The following is a 12824-nucleotide window of genomic DNA, read 5'->3' on the forward strand; positions in this document are numbered from 1 at the left end:
TGGCAAACCACTCCAGTATTCTTGCCTGGAGAATTCGATGGACAGAGGAACCTGGCAGGCTACAGTCCATGGAGTCGCAAACAGTTGGACACAACTGAGCGACTAAGCATGAGCACGATGAAGTATAACTGTGAAGAAGAGCTGTTGCCTCTAAAGCACTAAGTTGAATGCTTTAGGTTAAGACACAACACGCTGCTAAAAAAAAAAAAAAAAAAAAAGTTCACTTTTTGGACAGGGTAAAACAAAGCTACAAGATCAGAAACAAAATTTGCAGGCAACATGCTTCCGGCTCTTAAAGACATTATTCCATTACAGGAAGCTGGACAGCGGACACTGTAGATGATGTGTCCTAGATGGTCAGAGTGGAATGGTCTCTGAGCACTCAGCCAACCTCAGTGACTCGTTCAAGGTCAGGACAGGCTTAACCGGCCCAGGTCCATTCAAGGGCTTTTCCTAGAAATGCAGGAACAGAACTCTTGCTATTACTCCCCTCTGAGTTCATCCTGGAAAGCTACGGTCCCAGCAGCTGCCTGCAGCCATCTTGGTGAAGTTGTTCCAAGAGTCTGTGAGAATAGTATCAGTCCAGTGGAAGTGGCTAAAGAGGGGAGAGAAGCCAGGTCCATGGTGCTAACTGACCTTCCTGGTCCATTGAGAAAGTCAGTAAATTTATCATTCATTTAAGCCAGGTTGGGCTGGGCTCTCAATCACCTGCCTAGCTTTTTCTCTTTGACAACATCCATCTAGTTCTGCTTTCTAGACCTCCCCTTCCCTTTCTTCTCCATCATTAAACCTCTATATAACACGGATCACGAAGAGTCAGACACGACTGAGCGACTTCACTTTCACTTTTCACTTTCATGCATTGGAGAAGGAAATGGCAATCCACTCCAGCGTTCTTGCCTGGATAATCCCAGGGATGGGGGAGCCTGGTGGGCTGCCATCTATGGGGTCCTACAGAGTTGGACACGGCTGAAGCGACTTAGCAGCAGCAGCAGCAGCAGTCCTTCCAACAACCCTGTGAAGTGAGTACCAATGTGAGGAAACCCAGGCACATGGTGTTAAATGACTCCCTCAAGGCTATGCAACTTGTAAGAAGCAAGACCCGAACCCACCTAATCATCCCTCCAGTGAGAGTTCCTTAAACGCTGGAGGCCCATGGCCTCCGTTGCACCAAGTGGCCACCCAGTGGCACGTGACGGCTGAGGGCACAGCGTGACAGCAGACCCGTCTGTAGATTCCTTATTTTCCCGTCAGGAGGTCTAACACAAACGTCTGTTATCGAACAAGCCATAGGTACATCACACCCAATGTTTAGCAGTCCATTTTCCTTACTACCCGGTAAGCAACTTAAAGCCAGGGACATACCTTATTCCCCAGAACCTGACATACAGTATGTGCTCAATAAACGTCTAGTGAACTAAACTGTGCAAGTCAGGCCTATCCTGGGTATTTCACTTTCCAAGTCCTGCACCCTACCTTCTCTTTCAAGGACGAAGTCTCCGTGGGCTTTGCCTGGTGTGTCTGGAGATAAAATTGCCCCTGCCCTGGGCGCCAGCGCTGTGCTCTCCCCATGTCCTCTACATCCATTTCCCTTCCTGGCACAACACAGAATCTCTGCATTCCTCGTGACCTGCATCACACATTACAGCTGCCACACTCAGGAGGCAGTTTCCTTTCACCAAAATACTCTGCCCATAAGGAGGGTGACACCCCTCAGTGCCACGGCTGCCTTTGCACAGGGCCTGAGGGTCCAAACAGCTGAGTTTCACATGCGGGTGATTAATTGATGAAAAATGGTCAGAGTCTACACTAAGTTATGCTTTTTAAGTTAAAATAGAAGTCTTTGTTAAAACAGCCAAACCGGAGATCCTAATAGCATTAATCATGTCCACATTTAAAAATCTGATACATAATTTAAGAACAAGAGCCAAAGAAAGATAAGCACTTAAGTACAATTTAGTATCTTTTCATTAAACCTTAACTCATCAATCAACGACTCGTCAAACCCTAGTCTTCTCCCCTGGCTAAAGCAGAATCCCTCCTTCAAATCTCCCTGAATTTCACATTTAGAGACAGTTTTTACTTAATGTCCTCAGGGTACACCCTTTGCTGGTTCTGATTCTCCCCCAAGGCCCCCAGCTCCATTTCCACTGCAGGCTAAAGGGACCACTGGGGACAGAGCCCATAGGAAGGGGCCTCCAACACATGATTCCCATAGTATTTCCCTCAGAAGCCCTGGGAGACCAACCTCCTCTCCACTCAACCCCTAACCCCACCCCATCACTCTTAGCCCAGAACCCAATGAGAAGCAACACAATACAATGCTCCCCAAAGGAGCAGTCCCCTTTGGTCACCTATTTCCTCTGTATTACCTGTTAAATGATTTCATTCATCCCTTCATGTGAGTGACTCACCACCTTTGGCTTCTACGAAGTTTAAGTCAAAATCTTGAACTCAGTCTCAAGCTTGAGATTAACTACCAGGGAATCAGGGCAAAGGAAGATAGGACTCTCCATCACCATCACCAAGTCAAACCTTAAAGTCCAATCTTAAACTAATTAAGCATCTTTTCCCCTCAAGACTCCTCTCCATCACACTTCCCACCACCAGGCTTGAAGCAGAGTCATGTCATGTCTGTCTTCTTACCTCTGATATTTAGTCAGTTTCTGAGGCCTATCATTTCCTCCTTCCCAAGACAGATAACACCACTCACCTGCCTACTCCTCCCAGCCCACGCCCTCGGGCTGCTCCATTGGAGTTCCTGCAGCAGCTTCCTACCTGGCCCTGCCCAGCTCCTGCTCACTCTATCTGGTACTTCCTGGTTAATTTCACAGAGCCCTTCTTCCTGGTTAATTTCACAGAGCCCCACTGGGGTCCCACTATTCTCTGTACCCACCACTATCCAAGGCTGTCTCTGTTATCTGAGCAGAGGAGTGTTGGGTTAAATGTAGGTAGAAAATGAGAGGGAGCATAAGATCCTCTCCTGCCAAAATACATACATACATATATGACTTGGATAAATGTATACATGTGGTGTTTTCCAAAAATCTCTGTCCAGACAGAACCAACTATAATTGGAATAAAGGTATATAATGCTAATGAAGGAATGTGCCCCACAAAGGAGACTGGTTGCACCTAGAGAATAAAAAGAAACTTCTAAGAGATGATTAAGCCATGGCTCTGCCAGCACTGCCCCCACCCCAGTCCACGTTCTGGTCACACATTCTCAATGGAAAGGATCAGCCCCCAGGTTATCCTTCAGGGCTGGTGCTCCTAACCCTAGGCTGGCCTGTGTAACTCAGATTCCTGCCTACCAAAGCCTTTTGATGCTAGTTTTCTGCCCTTCTGGAGCTGCCTGAAGGAGAAGGTATACTGGTCAGAGGGCTTTTGTATCCATTTCCCTTGGCGGTTCTGCTCCCATAATGAACACACCAGGCTGGGTCCGCATATGAGTCTCTGGGAGCCTGAAGAACATCCACATGCTGATGAAAATAAATTTCCACACCTGTAGCACTAAGATGGTGGTGGTGAAGGGCCAGGTAAATGTTGCCCTATGAGGTCCTAGCTGAATACCTTGCCAGCTGCCCAGGGATCCTTCTTGGTCCTAGAAACTTGAACTCAAACAGCATGGGCTGTGAAGTGAATAGACCAGACCCCACTTCCACCTCATTTCTATCCTCATCCCTATCCCTATAGTGGCCAACCCCTCAAGACACCTGACCAGATGACTCTAGGACCTGAGAAACCTCGCCAAGGCTGAACCTTCAGGCTTGGCATCAGGCGCTGGGCAAGAGGAAAACTGGCAGTGCTCCTAAGTCCTAGGCCCTCTCCAGCCCAGGCCTGAGAAGTACGAAGTCCCACTTGGTCCAGGCTACAGCAATCAATATTCCTTGTTGCTGTCGTTCAGTAATGAAATCATGTCCAACTCTTTGTGACCCCATGGACTGTGCCACACCAGGCTCCTCTGTCCTCCACTAGCTCCCAGAGTTTGCTCAAATTCATGTCCATTGAGTCTGTGATGCTATCTAACCATCTCATCTTCTGCCACACCCTTCTCCTTTTGCTTTCAATCCTTCCCAGCATCAGGGTCTTTTCTAATGAGTTGGCTCTTCATATCAGGTGGCCAAAGGATTGGAGCTTCAGCTTCAGCATCAGTCCTTCCCATATTCAGAGTTGATTTCCTTTAGGACTAACTGTTTGATCTCCTTGCAGTCCACAAGGGACTCTCAAGAGTCTTCTCCAGCACCACAATTCGAAAGCATCAATTATTTAGCACTCAGCCTTCTTTATGGTTCAACTCTCACATCCATACATGACTACTGGAAAAACTATACCTTTGACTATACCAACCTTTGTCGGCAAAGTGATATCTTTGCTTTTTAATACACTGTCTAGGTTTGTCATAGCTTTTCTTCCAAGGAGCAAGTGTCTTTTAATTTCATGGCTGCAGTCACCATCTGCAGAGATTTTGGAGCCCAAGAGAATAAGTTTGTCACTGTTTCCACTGTGATTTTCCCTACTTTCTTCAATTTAAGCTTGAATTTTGCAGTAAGGGGTTGGTGATCTGAACCACAGTCAGTTCCAGGTCTTGTTTTTGCTGACTGGATGGAGCTTCTCCATCTTCAGCTGCAAAGAATATAATCAATCTGATTTCGGTATTGACCATTTGACAGTTCTTGGGTGATGCTTTTTGACACAGCCAATTGCATTCAAAATTTTAAGTTTTGAAAGTTAAATCTCTAACCATGCCATTCACACTTGATATCTAGAAAGAGGGAAGGAAAAAGAAGGGAGACAGAGGCATTCTCCAGCTGCTAGTCCCCTCTGTCCCAGTCTCTACTCCCTGTCTGGGCTGGTCTTGCCTGGGTATCAGGCATGAAGACAAGGACCAGTGGCCTCTGCTTGTTCTCCACTTGGGCATGGGGCTGCCCTTGGTTCTGCCATGGCTCAGAGTGAGCCCCACTAATCAATGGGGTTCCTTATTCTAACAGGTCCTAGTGGGAAATCTCCCACCTGTTCTTACCTTACCCTTCCTCTATGCACATTATATTGACTCATGTGAAATTGCCAATATTCAGTTATTTTGACCTTTCAAAATGGTAATTTCATATTATTCAACCCAATATAAACAGGGATGAATATAGACTCTAATTACCCCCTTTTTACTCAAGAGGTAACATATTAAGCACAGTGTTTTGCATCTTGTTGTCTGAGTTAATGTATCTTGGCAATCTTTCCAACTGAGGTCATCGTCAGCTTCCATTCTCTTAACACCTGCAGAGCGTTCTTCTATTATGTGGATGTTCCATCAGTTATCCAGCCAGTCCCATCATGATGCATGCTTGAGTTGTTTCCAATCTTTTGCTATTATAAACAACAGAGCAAAGAATGATCTTGAACATCATTGTGCACAAGTATATCTATACAATAAATTCCTAGAAATGGAATTTCCAGAAATTTCTCAAAGTGGAATATCACTGTATGAACATCAGGGTCAGTGGGTGTATGTATTCGTAAACTGACAGATATTGCCAAAAGGCCCTTATTAAGGATATGCTAACTTACACTCACTGTCTTCCCAGGTGGCTCAGTGGTAAAGAATCTGCCTGCCAATGCAGGAAATGTAAATTCAATCCCTGGGTCGGGAAGATCTCCTGGAGAAGGAAATGGCAAACTACTCAACTATTCTTGAAAATTCTTGAAAATTCCTGAAAAACCCCATGGACAGAGGAGCATGGCGGGCCATAGTCCACGGGGTTGCAAAGGGTCAGACATGACTGAGCAACTGAGCAAAAAAAAAAAAAGAAAAAGACAACCTACACTCCCACAAGTGAGAAACGAGCAGTCCCACATCAGTGATCCCTAACATTTTCCTTTGAAGTGCAGGTTGTGACTCATTACTGGGTCATGAAGTCAGCTTCATGGGCTGCAGTCAGTATTTTTTAATGAAATAGAAGAGTATAGTTTATTATAGAATCAAGAAGAGTAAAACAGAAAATACCACATTGAAGTACATGTAGAATGGTAAGTACTGTTTGGGGAACTTTTGTTTCAGAGATGATACAGATAAATATGGATACAGAAATAGATACAGACACCCACACAACTAGCACACTCTGTCTCTCTCTCATACACACACACACATACACATACATACATAATTTGCGAAACAAAGTCTAGACAGGTCTTTTTAAGTACAGGTCATGGTTAAAGAAATAGGAAAGTCTTAGATCTTGAATCTTTTCAGGAATTCAAGGAAAACTGTAGAAACTCTTCCCAGAAAATGAAACTATACACATCTTACACCTCTGACCTCCCGGAGGCCCATGCAGGGACCCCAGGTCTGGAGGCCTGGACGATAACTGTGGGTTACTCAAGGACAGCCTGGTGGGTCCTGCACCCCTGGGCAGCCCCACTGGCAGTGAGGTGTTCTGAAAACACATGCTGCCCTGAAGAAATTAACAAACCACTGACACAGCCGCTCCGTGTGCCTTCCACTGCTCCCTCTCTTTCTCAGCCATGGGGACACTATCCTCGACCTGCTGCTTTGGGTCTTATGAAAAGAGTGGGAAAAGGTTTCAGAGACAGAGAATAACAATTTCTCTCCTTTGAGTTCACTCATTTCTTTTTCACTCTGAGCTTGTGGCTCTGGACAGAAACAGAACCATGAGAGGAAGGGGTGGGTGGGGAGGAGGAGGAGGAGGTAAGAGGACAAATTAGAAGGATAAAGGCAGTCAGTGGGGCCCCGAGACAAGGTTTAGAAAAGGCCAGGGAAACAAGGCGGGTGGCAGGGACTTTCCAGGATAGGAGCATGTGTGCACAGGTCTCTGAACAACCTGAGGAAAGGTGAAAAGCAAGGGCTCAGGGAAGAAAATAGCCAGCCTGACAGCTGGGGACGGGGGCCCAGGTCATTGCTAGCCCTCTCCTGCCCCAAGGATTGCCCAGCCGGGTCCAGAACCCACTGATCAGGGGATTTAAAAGAGAGGGTGAAGGAGCCTCACACAGAAGCATCTAGCTTCAGCAGGACTCGGAAGAGGGCCAGATGGAGGCAAATAGACACAAAAAGGCCCAGCGCCAGGGTGCGAGGTCACAGCTGAGCCATCTTCTCTGCTGTTCTCGAGAAAACAGAGGACAGGATGCACCACTTTCCTGCATCATCTCTCCAGCGAGGCAGTCTTCATCCTGTCCCCACAGAGATGCTGTGACCTCCTGCAGCACTATTCCTGAGCCCCGCTTCCCACCACCTGCCTCCCCAGTGAAAGCTGACGCATGACTGGAGAAGGGCAGGCAACAGAGATGCCCAATCCCATCACCTGTTTTCCCTCCCAGAGGATGCAGTCTGGACACAATAGGGTGTCAACACAGCAGGACTGTCTCTCTGGATCTCTGCCTTAAATATTGCAAAGGATGCCACACCTGTTGTATTTCCAGGCTCCAAGGTGAAAGAGCAAATTCCAAACGTGGATTTTCTATCCCCAGGCTCGCTCCCGGAGCCTGGCAATAGCAGCTACTATTCCCCGGAACCAAGGATAGTAAAAGACTCTTAAGTCTTTAAAAACTCAACACAAATATTGATTCTCCCTTTACCTAATTTCTTCCTTCTTTTGTTCCTGGTAGAGCTTGCTGCCACTTAAGAGCATTGGGCTTAAAAGATGAGCACGCATGAGGTTATTGATTTCCTCCTAAGAACTTGCCTGCTCTTGAAGTGGGCTCGCATCAGGCAGGTGGGGGTCCAGGTTACGGCTCGGTGGCCAGCCTCCGCAGGTGGGGGCATGCCGGCCAGATGCCGGAGGGGCCCCTCCACACTCACTTTGTTCCTGTCAAACTAGAACGCTTCCTTAGAAGAGTAAAATACAATTCGAAAAGTTTGAGTTGATGACTGTAAAAATTAGTGGATAATAAAAAGATAAGTAGTCTCCTACACAAGAAAGATGTGACTTAAAGCTGTATATTCATTTGTACCATAACTTGTACACAAGGATACAGATGGTTGTGTACATAATGATGCAAGACAGGCCAGTGGAGGTCAACAGACCGACTTGGAGGAGCAGCAAAAGGCATATCTCGCTGGGCTTTGAGGACGGGGTAGCCAGGGACAGTTTAGAGGAACATCTTATTACTTCCAGAAACCTGCCAATTAGCTTGGAGACTGGAGTGGCTGAACAGAGGGCTTCTGTACACACAGGCAGGGTGGGAGATGAGGAAGACGGGGTAGAGTGCTCAGGGGGCACAAAGCCTTGAATGCCAGGTCCACCAGGTCAGGGGAGTCTGGTGTCCACTCCATCTGCTGTCCAGGGACTCCTGGAGAGGGAGTGGTTCTCAGAGCCTCACTACCAAAAGGAAGGAAAACAGCACCCCCAAATTTACTGTGGCCTTTGAGTCCAGGTGACTCTCTCGGGTATGGCCTATGAAGCCCCCTGTGTGACCCACCCTGAGCCCCACCAGGGACAGGCTCTACTCTGCTGCATATGCAGCCAGCACCAGCCATGAGTCCCTCTGTCTCCAGGAAAAGGAGCAGGAGGGCCACCACCTGTGGACAGGTCGAAGGACTCAACAAGAGGGATGTCCTGTTCCCAGGACCCTAAGGAAGCCTTCCGTTTCCTGCTCTGCAAGCCAGCAGCATGTCCAGCTGGCCCTCCAGCCGCCCCCTGAGCAAGGCTAGTGCTTTCAGGCCAGTGGGCCTTTCTGGTTGCTGCTTGTTGGAAGCACTTTAATTAGTGCTCTATTGTAACTGATGATATGTTTTAATTGGTGTTTTGAGTTAATAAAAGTTTTATTCTAATTTGGCTGTCTTCTTTTTTTAAGTTCACAAGATTTGAACAAAAGAAAGAATAAGACCTTGTCCAAATAATAATAATAATAATAAATCTAAAACCAGCATCCCCAGGTGAAGAACTGTGGTTACAAGCAGTTTAAGTCTTTAAGGGATCCAGGGACACAGACTGAGAATATGCATGGAGTACACACCTCTGACCTCTTTGGGCCCAACTTAAACCGTTCCCCCCTGCTGCCCTCCACCTCCAATCCTGCACCAAGTCCTCCTTCCCCAGAGGGCTGGGTGCCTCTCCCAGACATCAGCCCCATGCTAGATGCTCAGGCGGCTTTGCCCATGAGCCCCAACACCCTCTGCATTAGACCACATGCTCCCAGCAGGCAGGGAACGCCCAGGGCAAGGCCATGATTCCTTGCTCTTCACAGCATCTCACCCTCACCCAGGCTGCTCAGGAGAATCTGCGAAGCTGAGAATTGACTCTGCAGCCAGTGAGGCCACTATGGACACTCCCTATGGAGCAGAGCCCCTCACCCGGAATGCGCTGAGAGGCTGCCAAGTTCTTATTTCTTCACTCCTCCAAAATGAATGCCCAGGTCAGACACCAGGCAGAAGCCCAGGGACTATATTACACTTGAGCTATTCTTTCAGCCCAACAGTGGCTGAGTACATCTTTCCTACCTCTTGGGGGATCAGTTTCTCCTCCTATCTCCCTCTACCCCCCATCCCTTCCCTGCCTCTTTCACACACCTTCTTTCCAGGGCAGTTTCCTTTTTTGGAAGCTGCCATGGCTTTCCTTACTCTGAAATCTCCTTGCCTCTTCTAGCTGGTATTACAAATTCTCTAATTGTAGTTACTGAAACTCTCAGGTCTACATCCTAAGGCTCACTGTCTGCAATCGCCTTCTTATCCCCCTCGTGGGGGTTCCTCCCCACCGTGCCAGAAAACAAGCTTGTCAAAGTCTGCTTTTCTATCCATGCCCTTGGCCAATCATCTTGGCCGCATCCCATGCACTCTACTTGACTGCGTACTCCTTAAATGCCCTGGCCCTTGACAACTCCAGAATGACACTACCATCCTTCTATTCCATCTGTTTCTTTTTCCTGGTCCTAGGGATTCTCTCTGCTCCTGGGACCCCAGTAAGTCCTGGATATATTTTCTTTCCCCACCCCAGCCCCATTCCCCTTCCTTTAAACCCCACAATTTCAACACCTGCAAACTTGGCCCACCCCTTCTCATGGCATTCAAGTCACTGATTCCCTCCACGCCCTCTCCGACTCATCCTGTGCATAGCCAGGGAAGTTCTTCTTGGGGAAACACAGAAAGGGAAAAAAAAACACACGGAACACACACATGCACACTGGGCAGTGAGCCCTTTTCACTTATTCACTTATTTCACTTAATCTGGGGATGAGCTGGGGTGCTTGGGGGTGCAATGACTGGGGGAGGATCTACAGTTTCCCTTTTCAGAAAGCATTAAGTGAGCTTGCTTCTTATACTAAGGCGAATTTGAAAAGTCCATATAGTCAAAACCGCCCTTGAGAGTCCCTGAGGAAGGCACCACGCTGGACACCGCCACATCCTCTTTTCTGGGAACAGATGGCCCTTCCTTTGGCTGGGTACCAGAAGAAGCAGTTGGTGTATACTTAGGTGCCAGAGAACACGAAAACCACGCATCTTTAACATCGGAGTCTTTAACGAGGGTGTGGCTTCCAGAGTGGGAAGCTTGAGCGAGGGAAGTTCATTTAGGGGTCAGCAGAGCCCTGTGCCCCTTCTGCTCATGTGTGTGGGTCTCTACCCCTTCTCTTTTTGTTAGTCTTGTCACTTAAATGTGCCTATGATGTAACTCTGCATTTTCAACAGCTGTAACTGTTAAAAATAATCCATTCTTCAGAGTTTATCAAAGGGGAAAAAAAAGCAGTATTAAAAGAAGCTAAATACATGATATACTTTGCTGTACACCTGAAACTAACACATTGTAAATCAACTATACTCCAATATAAAATAAAAGAAAACAAATACATGATATACTTATTCCCAGTTTCATAAAACAGGTGAATGCTTAAATACTATAGTCACTTGATAGGCTGTTACAAAGCCATTGAAAATTGACAATTATAGAGATTATGTGAAGCAAAGAAAATTTACAGTAAATCCACATGCATCTGGACACAGATTGGAGACACCAGAAAAATGTACTTACTGATTTTGTAAAGCACTATTTCAAAAAAGGGAAAGTTTGCAAATAAATGCTTATTAATTGAATGAATGATTACATTTGGGGAGCAGAATGGTACAGCTGGCAGGCTCCAGAAGACCAAAGTCAGTGTCTTGAGGGCCAGAGGAAGATGCTTTAAAAGCATCTAGCAGAATACTCAGGGGGGCTGTTTCCCCCAGGGCATTGGGGGTGTCAGGTTTCACAGAGCAACACCCTTGGATGGGCCCTCTAGAGACTGCAAGTCTGGGACCACTGGATCAGATCAGGGCCCAGACCTGCATACCTTGACCAGCGTGGCCTAGAATGGGCTGGACACCTCCTTCCCTCCAAGTTCACTCCCCGCAGGAAGACTGGGCAGAGAAGGCTGGTCCAAGGCCAGTTCCCTCAAGCCTCCTCGTTGCCACCACCCAGGGCTGCACTAGAGAATTTTTACTGCTGATTAGCGACCATCATTTGATGAGGTATATAGAGAGGGGCAACTAGGAAGTGAGGGAGGAGAGAAGATATTACACCACGCATCATTGAGCAAAGCCTGAAGATACAGGGTGTTTGTCTGCCCTCAGACGTGGATGGAGAAAAGAACACCCCTCCAGATCAAAATGAGACCTCCCCCAGTTCCTCCTGCCCTTAGTCCATGGGTCCCAGCTCATGTGATCGTGCAACAGGGAGGATGAGGGGTGAGCAGCTCCCCCTTCAATGAAGATGAGTTGGAGCCCGTGCCAGGATTCCCACTCCCCTGGTGGAAAGGGTGCCAAGGACTATCATAAGTGCCTCTGAGGGACCTGTCAGGGCAAGCTGGGCTTGTAGGGACCCACTGAGGGGATGTCCTGGCCAGGGGGTGTGGCTGGCCAGCCCTGACTCTGTCACTAACTCTGTGGTCACTTCTCCTTCCTATGCTGCCTCGGTTTTCTCAGGTCAGATGTGTGGGCTCGATCAACTCCCAGGGGTCCCTTCTCAATCAAGAGTCCATCATTTCACGCTATTTCTAGCAGATGAGCTTTCCTGTGCCCTGTTCTGGAAGTGATTTGGGGGTCAAGCTACACAAGCTCCAGGCTTCCTTAATTTATGTTGGGGCTGCTCCGGGGGCTGCCAATGGGAACAGATTTAAATCATCCCTTTGCCATGCTGAGCACAAACACGCCATCCCTTTCGTGCCTAACAATGCCGGCCATCAATGAAGCTCCATATTTAGCAGATGTTCAGCAGTAATTACGTGGACATCAGACACATTCTCCTGTTTAATTACTCGGCTGCAGTGGTCCCACGTGCCACCCCAAGTGCTCACATAGACACACTCAAAGCATTGCCCTTGATTCTGACCCAGTAGGGGACCAAATACACATCTGGGAAGGTAAAAGAACAGGCTTGGGGGACCCCCAGCAAGGAAAACATGTCACCCCATCTACAGTGACACCCGGAGGTGACAACAGTGATGACAATCTTGATGGGACCAAACGCTTGCCATTGAGAGCAAGAGAAGGCGGTCAGCCTGCAGCTGTTCTGTAAAAGTTAGGTGGGGGCATGGCAAAAGTTAAGACCCCCTGGGTGGCTTCCAGGAAGCCTGCCTAAACGGTACCATCTTTCGTGAAATTATGTCACACCAGGTCAGATCCACAACTGTGGTAACTGCAGGTCGACTCATGCTACCAATATCTACAGAGTAATGCATACCCAGGATGCCAATGTGTTGCTTTCAAATGAAATAAGTACCTCTCCAGGAGCCAGGACATCTATGTTGGCTCACCTGTGCACTCTTGCCCATGGACAAGCTACACGGAGAGTCCCATGATCCACCAGGTACAGGGGAACTGATGATAGAACTTAAATACTCGGTAG

General features: G+C 47.6%; 1 protein-coding gene and 1 long non-coding RNA gene across 4 annotated transcripts in view; both read right to left on the bottom strand.

The window, feature by feature from the left end:
* LOC129644159 (uncharacterized) overlaps positions 1-2779 on the bottom strand; it is a 36789-nt gene extending 34010 nt beyond the window's left edge. The window contains exon 1 of one of the 3 annotated variants that reach the window (XR_008710765.1): positions 2714-2779. This is a non-coding gene — a long non-coding RNA (uncharacterized LOC129644159). Of the gene's footprint in view, positions 1-2646 lie in introns of all 3 variants that reach the window. The other 2 variants (XR_008710763.1, XR_008710764.1) reach the window with 2 other exon arrangements.
* The window catches only part of EPHB1 (EPH receptor B1), a 462131-nt gene that overhangs the window by 386220 nt on the left and 63087 nt on the right, over positions 1-12824 (bottom strand). The gene's annotated exons all lie outside the window — the stretch shown is intronic.

Source organism: Bubalus kerabau, chromosome 2 (assembly GCF_029407905.1).
Source record: "Bubalus kerabau isolate K-KA32 ecotype Philippines breed swamp buffalo chromosome 2, PCC_UOA_SB_1v2, whole genome shotgun sequence".
NCBI lineage: Eukaryota > Metazoa > Chordata > Mammalia > Artiodactyla > Bovidae > Bubalus > Bubalus kerabau.